The following is a 12335-nucleotide window of genomic DNA, read 5'->3' on the forward strand; positions in this document are numbered from 1 at the left end:
AGCTGAGAGTTTTCTTGGGTAAATCTCTAAGAGCTTTGAACACCTGGATTATGCAATATTTGCCCATTATTAAAATTATTCTTCAAGCTCTGTCAAGGTGTTGGGGATCATGGCTAGACAGCCATTTCTGAGTTTTGCCATAGATTTTAAAGCAGATTTAAGTCAAAACTGTAACTTGGCCACTCAGGAACATTCACTGTCTTCTTGGTAAGCAACTCCAGTGTAGATTTGGCTTCTGTTTTAGGTTATTGTACTGCTGAAAGGTGAATTCCTTTCTCAGTGTCTGGTGTGAAGCAGACTGAAGCAAGTTTTCCTCTAGGATTTTGCATGTGCTTAGCGCCATCCCGTTTCTTTTTATCCTTAAAAACTCCCCTGTCTTTGCCTATGTCAAGCATACCCATAACATGATGTAGCCACCACCATGCTTGAAAATAAGGAGGCAGTTTCTCAGGGATGTGTTGTGTTGAATTGCCCCAAACATAAGGCTTTGCATTTGGGCCAAAAGTGTATTCGTTTGATTTTTTCTCTCTCTCACAGTATTACTTTAGTGCCTTGTTGGATGCATGTTTTCTGTATATTTCTATTCTTCTTTTCACTCTGTCAATTAGGACATTATTGTGGAGTCACTCCAATGTTGTTTATGCAACCTCATCCATCACAACCATTTAAAGTCATCAATGGCCTCATGGTCACATCCCTGAGCAGTTTCCTTTCTGTCCTGGGTGGTTTAATACAGTACATCATTCACAGCATAATTATTGACTTGACCATGCTTAAAGAGATATTCAATGTCTGATTTGTTAGTGGTACCCATCGACCAGTCCATGCCCTTCTTTATGAGGTTTTCGAAAAGCTTCCTGGTCTTTGTAGTTGAATCTGTGCTTGAAATTCAATACAACCCCTATTATTTCACACAGAGTAAGTCCATGTAACTTATTATGTGATTTGTTAAGCCAAATTTTACTTTTGAACTGAATTAGGATTTCCTAAAGAAAGAGGGTGAATATTAATACGGCTATATTTGAGTTATTACATTTTTATGAATTTGTAAAACTGTGCAGAATTTTCTTTTCACTTTCACATTATGGAGTATTTTGTGTAGATAAATGACACAAAAATCACAATTAAATCTATTTCAATAACAGTTTGTAACTTAACAAAATGTGAAAATCCAAGGGGGGTGAATACTTACGATACCCAATATATGTATGTGTGCCTGTGCAAGACCCTCCCACTCCCTCATTAAAGTAACTGTCAAGTGAAAATCTCACTTTTAAAAATGTACATTCTGCTAACTGATACCCAAATAATGTTGTTGACTCATCCTATACTCAAATTTGTGGACAAAGCATAAATGGTAGAAAAAAACACCTTAAACTCAGGGGAGGCTCCTCAGAGGAGGAAGGGTAGGACCATCCTCCTCAGTGAATTTCATAAAATAACATGTTTAAAACATTAAAAAAGTTATCCTTTTTAGATAAAACTATACTACATATATTCACGTCACCAAATAATTGATTGAAAACACACTGTTTTGCAATGAAGGTCCACAGTAGCCTCAACAGGGCTCTGTAGGGTAGCACCATGGTGTAGCCGGAGGACAGCTAGCGTCCGTCCTCCTCTGGGTACATTGACTTCAATACAAAACTTAGTAGGCTCATGGTTCTCACCCCCTTCCATACACTTACACAGTAATTATGACAACTTCCAGAGGACATCCTCCAATCTATAAGAGCTCTTGCAGCATGAACTGACATGTTGTCCACCCAATCAAAGGATCAGAGGATGAATCTAGTTCTGAAAGCATACGCTACAGCTAGCTAGCACTGCAGTGCATAAAATGTGGTGAGTAGTTGACTCAAAGAGAGAGAAAGACAATAGTTGAACAGTTTTGAACAAATTAATTTCTTCCAAAATGAAGGAGAAGCAAGAGAGAGAGCGATTGTAATTTTTTTTCACTTTCAGTTTCACTTACTTAGCTAGCAAATGCAGCTAGCTAGTTTAGCCTACTCAAACACACTGCTTAAAGAGAGGGATGCTATGATAGCTAGCTGGCTATGACTATCCAACACAACACTGTAACTCTTCCATGTCAAGGTAAGCTTTTGGTTTTGCTAAGTGCTTTTGGTTTTTGTAAGTGCTAAACTGCTTACTGACTGTGCACTGTAACTTTACTGCATGATTGTAGAGGTTTTACTAACGCGTTAGTTGTATTAGCTATGTTGACTATGACGTTACTTTAGCTGATATGGTGACAACAATGTAGGCTGTGTGTAGTGGTTATGATATGGTTTGGCTTGGAAAGGTTTTTTCACCTGGTCACATATAGCTGATGTGTTGTGCATTGAAGTCCACAAGTGAAGGAAAAGGGTGAGAGGATAGATGCGAGAAGGAATACGTGGCTGCTATGAAAGTGAACCGTGTTTCACTTCCATAGCAGAAAACATTTCTTAAACGGAAGCAAATGGAACAAAACTAGGATAAATATACCTACATTTGGCCAATAGAACCTACTCCTTTGCAGCTGTTGGACTAATGATTACATCCTAGATCAGCTTGATGCAGGCAAGAGTGTGTAAGGCGGTATTGAATGTGTCACTGTATGTCCATGTGTCACTGTCTGTCACCTCAAATTTTTCTCTCGACTTGTGTGCCTACGTTGTAAACTTTCAATAGGCTAGGTTGTAGCAACCATGATGGATATAGGGAAAATTTGAGAATCATGTAATCGCTGTTACATTGAAATGGGTGAATGGAATATGAATGACAGTCATCCAATATGCTGTAACAGAAATAAGGCCTGCTCATGAAAAGTAAAAATCATCCTCCCTCATCTTAAATGGCACGACCGCCACTGCTCAAACGTGTCTCAAACAGACCGTTTCAAAGATCCTTACTATTTCCTCATAGAACATTATGTTATGTTGGCTCATTGGCTGACCTGGCCAATCAGTTTTCTACTTGCGTGAATATTTTTAATGACTGGTATACGCCCACACCATTCTGTTGTTGGGGTATGCCCACACCTTTAAAAAAATTTTTTGGCTTTAAACATACTTAATTCAAAAACTTTGGAAGGAAAACTATTTCACTTACAGTATATTGTAATTAAATTTAGGTCATACTTCATAGAAATCAGGATATACTGTACAGCTTCTTTAAAGCTCCCCTAGTCACCAAATTAAAAGCTCTGTCAGGAGACTTCAAACCCCTGCACAATATTTAAATATGAAAGAATTTAACAACTCATTGACTGTGAGAGAATGAAGGAACATTTTAATAGTTACCTTTCCCAAAACACAGGCACTCATCCTGCTCGCTCACTGCTTGCTAACTGCTCGCTCTCTGTCTCTCTCTCTCTCACACACACACACACACACACACACACACACACACACACACACACACACACACACACACACACACACACACACACACACACACACACACACTTCCATTTATTCAACAAACACACTATTGAACTGCTGTTTATGCTAATTGGAAACATATATTTCATGCATTCTGAACACCCATCCTGTTCCCACAAATGAACCCAGGAGGTACAGTATCTGGTGCTGATGCCAAATGAGTGCTATTTGGAGAGGAGCAAGTGCTCTCCCTAGTGGCTCTGAGAAGAACACATGGATCTAGACTAGAGAAACGAGAAGAGATAACACCCAACAACAGAGCTGATAAGATAGACCATGTCCGCTATAAATATATTTATTCTTTAATCTCACAATGGATAAATATCCTAAGTCTTTATAAATAGGACAAAGACAAATAAATTAATATTTGTAAAATAAATACAGTAAATAAATGTAATTACTGGAGCCTGCTGTATATAGTCTAAATATGCAAATATTAAACATATTACAATATTTCAAGTTATTTCAGTGCTAAAATTATTAGCTTGACCTTTGTTTAAAACTATATAATTGAGGAGTAAACATAGCATCAACCACAATGTGCATTTGAATGATACACTGTGTATGCCAAGAAAAATAACAATCTTGTCATTACGTTAGATGCATGCAGACCCACCTTGGAGAATGGAGGCACAATAGTTGTGGAGACACTGACATCTGGACTGCGGCACTCAGCACTGAAGTACACGCTAATGAGGTTCTCCATCCTCACAGAGGCAGAGGCTGTCTGGCGCACCGGAGTCACCATATCTATTGTGCTGATGACACCCGGCTCTGTGGCCTTGTAGTTCATGTAGGAGAACAGGTACTCCACTGTAGACTCGTTCGAGGAGGACAGGACACATACGATTGAATACAAATCAACTTGGAAAACAGCTGCATTTACAGCCTTCAACTATCGGTAGGTAGCAAGGTGGAGTGATGATCTGGGTTTTGGAATCCATAAGTACCTGAAGATGGTCAGTATGCATTTATAATGTACATCTACATGAGCAGATTCTCTCTACTGACGTTTGCATTGCATTGGCCCTCCTTGTAGGTGAAGAAGAAGACTGTGTAGTCCCTCTTGGCCAGAGCTGGTACATCCAGACAGTCCAGGCCCTTCAGGGACACAGTGCTTGATGATCTCCACCACAGCAAGGAACCTGCACACAGAACATTTTAGTACTGGCAGCTGACAAAGTTGTGGTGATGTGTTGTAGTGTGACAGAGGTAGAAGCAGTGCTATTACAAGGTGTTAAGCAGCTGATAGACATCCTGCTAAAGTAGTAGTGTGGTACTGCTGAGGGTTGGAGTGCCAGTTGTGGACAGGCCCTGTCTCAATGTATGACCACAGCCTTGGGGGCCTCAGAAGTGCCATGCAGAGTGTTGAGTATGCCTGTCCCATCTGGGAAGAAGAATACGGAGTCCTGGAAGAGGGAGAGGAGAGTAAGACAGTGTGGTCAAGCAACTGAGATGAATAACAGGATGCATCTACAGTACGTAATGGTATAATATACTGTATCATATAAACATAGTATTTGACAAAACCAAAATAACTAATCTAAAAGGGCTTTGACGTTCATTGTCAGCAACAATAAGAATGTGTCCTCATATTCAAGGCTCTTCACACTACAGACACACTCAGTCTGTTCTAGAGCTAAGACAGTAATCCCTCTTGACATCCGCGTTGCCTCCCACAATTTTCTAATTTCCCGGCTTGCCTAGGGTCTGGTTTTCAAGACTACTAAGACAGCGCTCCAGTAAAAGTGTCTCTCACCAGGTGCTTCTTGCCATCGGGGGTCAAGACCATGGGTTTGTATGTGATCTCATAAGCCTTGTTCTGCTGGTAGGGATCAATGATGAAGGAGGAGGGCCACTCCAGTGTTCCCCCTCGATCTCAGGCTTCAGAGTCCAGCGCTGATTTGTGAGGTAGGACAAGGTCAATGATGGGGGGCATGATTCAGGAGCCTGCCAGGGTGAATTTGATGGCTTCCTCTACGGTGTAGAGGTCATCATATCTCAGGTCCTGACACAGCTCCACAGGGGCAAAGGCCACCTGAAAGGGAACCTCCATCCCAGGGCAGATGTAGCCCTCTGCAGGGATGAAGTCTCTGCCAAACCTCTCCATATCCCACTGGAACTAGCAAAATATCAAAATGTATCATGAGCACCAGTATGTGTGTCAGAGTACCTACCTGGCTCCAATTTCTCCAGTGTTCCGCATGATGCGTTTTATGGCTTTGCAGCGCTGAGCAACAGCTCCAAAGGGCAGGTAGTCCTGGTCCAGCTTGACCTCCATGCCATGACAGCAGCCATTCAGCACCAGCAGGGGGCGTACCGTGCCCAGACACTCAAGTTGCAGCTCTGCGGTGAAGGGAGCCATGCGCTACCTGGGAGAGAATAGCACCTCCACCAGACAGCGGCCCCCAAACGGCTTCAGGGTCACCTCACCTGGCGGGTTCACTGACAGCACCTACGGTACAGGAGAGGAATACACGTCTCATCACACTCAATCACACAGGTAGAACTCAACTAGTATGACAACTCTCAACTGTGTTCTCTTTATAGCTACATTCTGAGCAAAACATCCATTAATCTAGCTACTGTACTACTTGCCAGGTCGAGGTAGCCATATGGCTTGACTTTCAGAGAGAGGACACAGTGACAGTGATGTTGAGGTGGTTCTGAGAGGCGTACAGTACCCTGGAGTCAAGCAGAGTGTGTACAGTGGAGCTGAGCAGAAGGGAGAAAGTCAGAGAGGAGTGGCTGTTGTTCACCAGGGGAATCACCCTCCTGATCTTCTGACCAATCTGCAGAGCCCCCAGATTCACCACCTTGTGTCTGGGGTCCTCAAAGTCAACCTGGGAGGAAGAAGTGCACAGGAAATGTATGCATAAAGACGCACAAGCACACACACGTATGCACACACACACACACATACACACACATACACAGACATCTCCTCACCTTCATCTCAATTCCTTGACCTAGGGTCTCGACCACCTGCTCGGCACAGTCATTGATCTCAAAGACCACTCGCTCATGGTATTGCACTGCCTCCTGTGGGTAGAAGGTGATGGGCACCTCCATGGACCCACCAGGGGGCAGCACTTCCGGCTGGAACCCCGCCTCCAGAAACGAGGTGTTAGAGAACTGACAATCTACACCAGCGTTCCCCAACTGACGGCCCGCAGGTGGTTTTATTTCTTTCTGAGCAACAACAAAAAATAAAAAATCTGTTCCCAAGTATTCCCACGCATAATAGAGAGGCACGACGTGATCGCATACAAATGTAAGCAAGGTTTGAAAATATTATGTTTTAGTCAAATTTTATATCTGTTTGGGCTTCTTGCTGTCCTTTTGCAGTCTACTAATTAGATGTAACTATGTTCCGGCCCCCCGACCATCCGCTCAGGAAAAAAACGGCCTGCAGCTGAATCTAGTTGATTATCCCTGATCTGGACTGAAGAGGAGAATAACACGCTATGGCAGCTCCTTCATTGAGAGTCACTAATATATATTACCTCTGCTTTTCCCTGCCAGTGCAGTGAGGCACTCTGTCCTTTTCATTACATTTCATTTGGAAGTATAAGCGAGAGGAAATGAAAAGGGCCAACAGCGAGCCTGTCAATTGATGTAGGCTGGGGGTTTTTCGGTTTTAAAGTTGTCGCTCAAGCAAAGGCAGAGTGCGAGGCAACTTGTCAGCAGTTACCTGATGCCCCTCTCTCCGTTGTTGCTTATGATCAGTGTCTGTGTAGCTAGCACCATCCCTGCATTGTAGATGAAGCCCATTACAAAGGTGTGTTTGAGGAAGGAGAAATCCAGGCCAGCTGAATCCAGGATGGAGTAGCTGAACGCAGGCCCATTCTTAATCTGAAAAGGAGAGAGAGAGAGAGAGAGAGAGAGAGAGAGAGAGAGAGAGAGAGAGAGAGAGAGAGAGAGAGAGAGAGAGAAAATCATGAATCAGAACAAATGGTAGACATAGAGGGAGAAAGAGGGAGATTGATTTCTGCTAAGATTCTGCTAAGAGATACCTTGATGTTGAGGCCCATGTCTTTGAGCACACACTTCTGCAGGTGGAAGAATGTCATTATAAAACTTCAGACAAAGCAAAGGAGTGAAAAGGTAGCTGTGAATTTGCATTATGAGGAGTTTTAAGTGTATAATTAGCCTTTCTGTCTGAGTCTTAAGCTTTGAAGCCGACATTTCTCACCCGTTTGAAGTCCACCTGATGAGGAGAGTTGCCTGGAGACAGCTCAGCGACGCCTCCCTCGGTGCTCTCACACTGCATACAGGCGTTCATAGCCCTCTGTCTTGACATTCATAGTGAGGGGCTGGACCTTCCCCTTCACCTGAACTAGCAGGTTAAAGATCACCACTCCATCTTGTGTTGGGGTGAAGGACACTACCACAGGAAACCTGCAGGACACCAAGAGAGAGGATGCTTTGTGTCAAAGGTATCACTAACAATGCATTAACTATAACAACAGATGGACTGCAACACTTTTCCGTTACATTACATTTAGATGATTTGTTGATTTGTTGATGTACCACTGATAAGCTGAGAGTTGAGTCACACACCTGTCTTTAGGTGGCACTACCCCTTCCATAGGCTCCAGCTGCAGGCTGTCCAGAAAGGCTTCTGAGTGGCAAGACATTTCTTCAATGATAAACTGGAAGTTCTGATTCTCCCTATTCACCAGATACACTGTTTGGTGAGCCTGGTCTGATAGAGCAGTGTGTCCTTTGAAGTGGATGGTCTCTCCTATGGTCACTGCTTCAAGGTGAACTTGGCATAATCACACACAGCACTGATGCGTAGTTCCATAACTGAATGAGTTCTCTACCATAGCTCTGTGTCTGTCTCAATCCCCTGGGGACAGACAGGGCACACTCAATTTACTTCACTAGTTACTGTAATTAAAATACAATGGCCTCTCATCCCTTGCCTGATGACTCAAACGGAATTCTTCCGCCGCTGTCTGTTCGCAACATATTTCATTCTGAGACAGCCACCCTTGAAGTCATTTGTGGTAACGTCAAAATAAGGGGTGTTGTACAAAACAGTCATTAGCAATTGGATCATCTGTAACCAATCAGAGTATTAAAACTAATGACACATTTTCAAAACGCTGCTTTACCCTGGCTCAGACCCAACCCATGGGTTTCTGGGACCAATCAGAACGGATAGAATGTGGTTGCATTCCAGAAATCGTTGGGGAGGTACTCAGATCCAGACTGATTGTGAAGAAACTGACGTCTGTGGGCGTGGTGTAGCATTTGGCCAGAGCAAGGAGTCTGGGTAGTCAGGAAATATCCTCCCTGCATGGGTCATGATGATAAACAATAAATACAGTCACAAAAAGGTAGCCTTATAGCTATGTGTGACTTTATCTTCTTCTTTGCAGGCTGTTGACTACCCGCCTGTTTCCCAGAGTCAACCCACATGATGGTCCTGAGGTGGTCGTCCCAGTCTGGCACCTGGTCCACAAGCTGCTGGAACACCACCCTGCACAGCTTACACTTGATAGGCTGGGCAGTCAGCACTACGGGCGGCTCTGAGCAGAAGGCCACGGTCACCTCCTTGGCACAGTCTACATGGAGGTGGACCACCTGTGGAGAGAAGCAGACCTGGGGACTGTCTGTTCCACACATCAGACACCTAACACACACGGCAACACACAGACAGAAAGTCACACAACAACAATATGAGGTAAACAGGAATAATGCAACAGTCGATACTAAACATCAAATCAATCATCATCCAGTAATGTACCTCGAGGCATATGGCTCTCTTTAGGTTGATGTGCCATTGTCTCACGTCAGATGGCGTCACTCCTACGCAACGCTCGTTCCTCAACCGATGAGTGCAGACGGCAATCGCGCTTTCTGGCTTGAGACAAGGGTCCATGCTATCCGGGATCCTTGGGGCGTCTCTACCCCTTTGAAGTTGAAATTTAAAATGGTTACGGTAAGAATTAAGGTTAGGGTTAGGGTTAGGTAAGGGTTATGGTTAAGGTTATGGTTTGAATAAGGGTAGGGGTTAAGTTTAGGGTTAGAGGTTTAGGGTAGGGACACCCCAAGGATCCCGCAGTATGATGCCCTGGTCCTGGGACACACTGAACTCATCCCCCAGCACCTCTAGCCTCCAGGATGCAGGCAGCAGCGTGTTGTTACGCAGGTACAGACTCCTCGTGTTCTTCCTGAGGTTCACAACCAGCACAGGGAGAATGGTGTAGAGTGGCGAAAGGAAAATCAACAGAAAACTACCATGACAAAAACAAATCTCCTACTTTGTTACTGAAGCATGTTTAAAAGCTATACAGTAGTTCTGGATAATGTTAATTACAGGATTAATTCATTTCAGACCTGTGCAGCAGATTCTTTTCAAAATACAGCTGCTTGCGTTCGAGCTCGGGATGGACCCCGCGACAGAAATGCTGGCTCTGGGTTCTCTTTGATACACCACACTGTCTTCTTTCTGCCAGGACACAACCGTGGATTATTGGAACACTGTGCTTATCGCACAAAGTTTCAAAACGAGAACAAAAGTAAATGGATGTGAAACTGTTCACTGATAATATTAGTGAACAGTGATAACTTTTAGGTAAGTTTGCATCACACAGTCAGGGTTCTGACAAATCTGACATCTCAGACTACATTCTACGATGTTATGAGTAGTTCTGATTGGCTTCTTGTCTCTCGTTGGGTTTAAGGGTCATGTTGGGATGTTCCAGTTGGTAGGTGGTAGCCTTGGTGTCATGCTGGAAGAAGAAGTGAATCTCAGCATCCAGTGAGGAGTTGTTGTGTATCACCAGCTTTTCCATGTTCTCTGGATACTTCCTCTCTTTATACCTATGGCACAGACAGGTAACACACAGGCATGCATCACACATGTTGTCCTCTATGGAGTTACAGTGAATAAACTCACAGAGTAGGTAGGGTAGTGGAAGTTAATCCCCTTACCTATCTGTGGTCTTCCCACAGAGCAGCGGGCCAAAATCATAGAGGCCAGAGCGGATGATGTAGCTCTTCTGCAACGCTTCATCAAAGGACTCTCTTCCTGTGGGCAAATACCATCCTGGGATAGACCAAACGACACACACTCAACACATCATTTACAGCGATAATAAAACATTTCAACCTATAAAAAAGTATGAGATCTGACAAAACTCAGCTATTTATAACAATTGGTTATATTTCACAAGGAATAAAAAAACACAAATGTCTTTTAGAAACAAACAATGCTCACTTTGTGTATCTACTGATGGATAGATATGTACAGATTCCCGCACAGTACATTTTGGAACATCTTGGTACCCAACAACTCAAAGTTCAGTGTTTTGTCAAACTTGACAGGGACTTTGGAGTGGAACCAGATCTTCAGGATCGCCTCTCCATAGGGCGGGAAATTCCAGTGGAATGTGGTGAGCCTATAGAAAACAACACAAACCTTTAAGTCACATTCATGCACATCAGTGTTTATTCTTGTGTATTCTTATGTAGTTTGCACTCCTGTTGGGACTCCTGTTGGCAATGCTCAGTGTCAAATAAGCGAGTCACAGCGTTTAGAGGAGGGGAGCGGGAGTCATTGGTCCTGGACCCCTTTCTGACTCTCTCTGCCCGTGTCTGCCTTCTTCCCCCGTCCTTCAGTAGAGGTCAACACCTCTTCCTGTAAGACCCATTCAGTTAGACCTAGCTTTAATTAATAGCTTCATTAATTCATTTATCATCCCATTTAAATGGACAAACGTAAAAGGCATACAGAAACAGTTGTTAACGAGGTTAACAAGTGTTCCAGGGAATGAGCATAAGTCTAGACATAATGTTAATACAGTATCATCAATCATGTTTTTCAGAGTAAGCAAGAAGTTCAAAACAAGTGAATATGGTGGCAATAGTGGTTTGATGTGTGAAGTTATGCTATTTTTCATGGAGGACCTTTATACCTTGACCGAGCCTTAAGCTTCCTCTGGGGCTGAGGGCACCATGAAGGGGAAGCAACTAGTGATCTGCTGTGCACTGGGCACAGGCCTCTTCTTAGTGTAGGGTATGACAGAGAAGATAGTGGAGGAGGGGATAGGAGGGCTTTTGAGTCCAAGCCCTAAACCGTCAAACACATGGGGAACAGAGAAGAGAGGGGACATCAATTAAAGATCATCATTATTATTATAATAAATTCATGGGCAAAAATACATAGAAAGGTCAATACGTATTTACCTCTTCAAGAGGCAGCAGTATGTTACTCTTCAGGGTCTCTGTTCCACTAGGATAGTCCCTCCCAATAACAGAGAGGTTTATATGAGGCACAGTCTCCTTTGGACTAGTTTGTCCTCACCCTCTGCCTCTCTCTGTGCCCTCTCCTTGGCTTTGAAGGCATAGTAGTTGTTTGAGAGGTTGACCATGTAGATGAAGCCTTGATGATCTATAGGGTGCTGCTGGGGGAGCGGCAGTACAGCGTCTCCATCCCGTCCATCACAACACCCCGGTGACAGTCACTCAGCTGCCAGGGGACAAGACATACATCACATGCATCATTTACACGCTCAAGGATCACACAGGAGATTTATTCAGGGTCCATGGACTATAAATTATTGTTGTTGCATTGTCGAGAAGGAACCTGCAAGTAAGCATTTTGTTGGACAGTGTATACCATGTGTATCCTGCATATACTGTATGTCACCTGTGGTCTCTCTGAGAGGATGCCCACCAGCAGTTGGTCTGGTAGCAGTCAGTTCATCAGGCCCAGCTCTACGACCTGGCTCACACTCATATTGATGCTCAGCTGCTGGTGGATAGGAACACCACCCTGCACAGAAAGCAAGCACTAAAAAGAGGCATTACAAACTCCTAGCTTTGATATAGTAATACACATTACTGTGATGAGCTGCGGGTACCATTGAGGGGGTGGTGATCTGTTAAATC

At 43.7% G+C, this 12335-nt stretch overlaps 1 pseudogene; it reads right to left on the reverse strand.

Annotated features, from left to right (window-relative positions):
• Positions 1–3619: 3619 nt before the first annotated feature.
• Positions 3620–12335, reverse strand: part of LOC120065834 — a 70804-nt pseudogene continuing 62088 nt past the window's right edge.

Source organism: Salvelinus namaycush, chromosome 21 (assembly GCF_016432855.1).
Source record: "Salvelinus namaycush isolate Seneca chromosome 21, SaNama_1.0, whole genome shotgun sequence".
In the NCBI taxonomy this organism is placed as follows: Eukaryota; Metazoa; Chordata; class Actinopteri; order Salmoniformes; family Salmonidae; genus Salvelinus; species Salvelinus namaycush.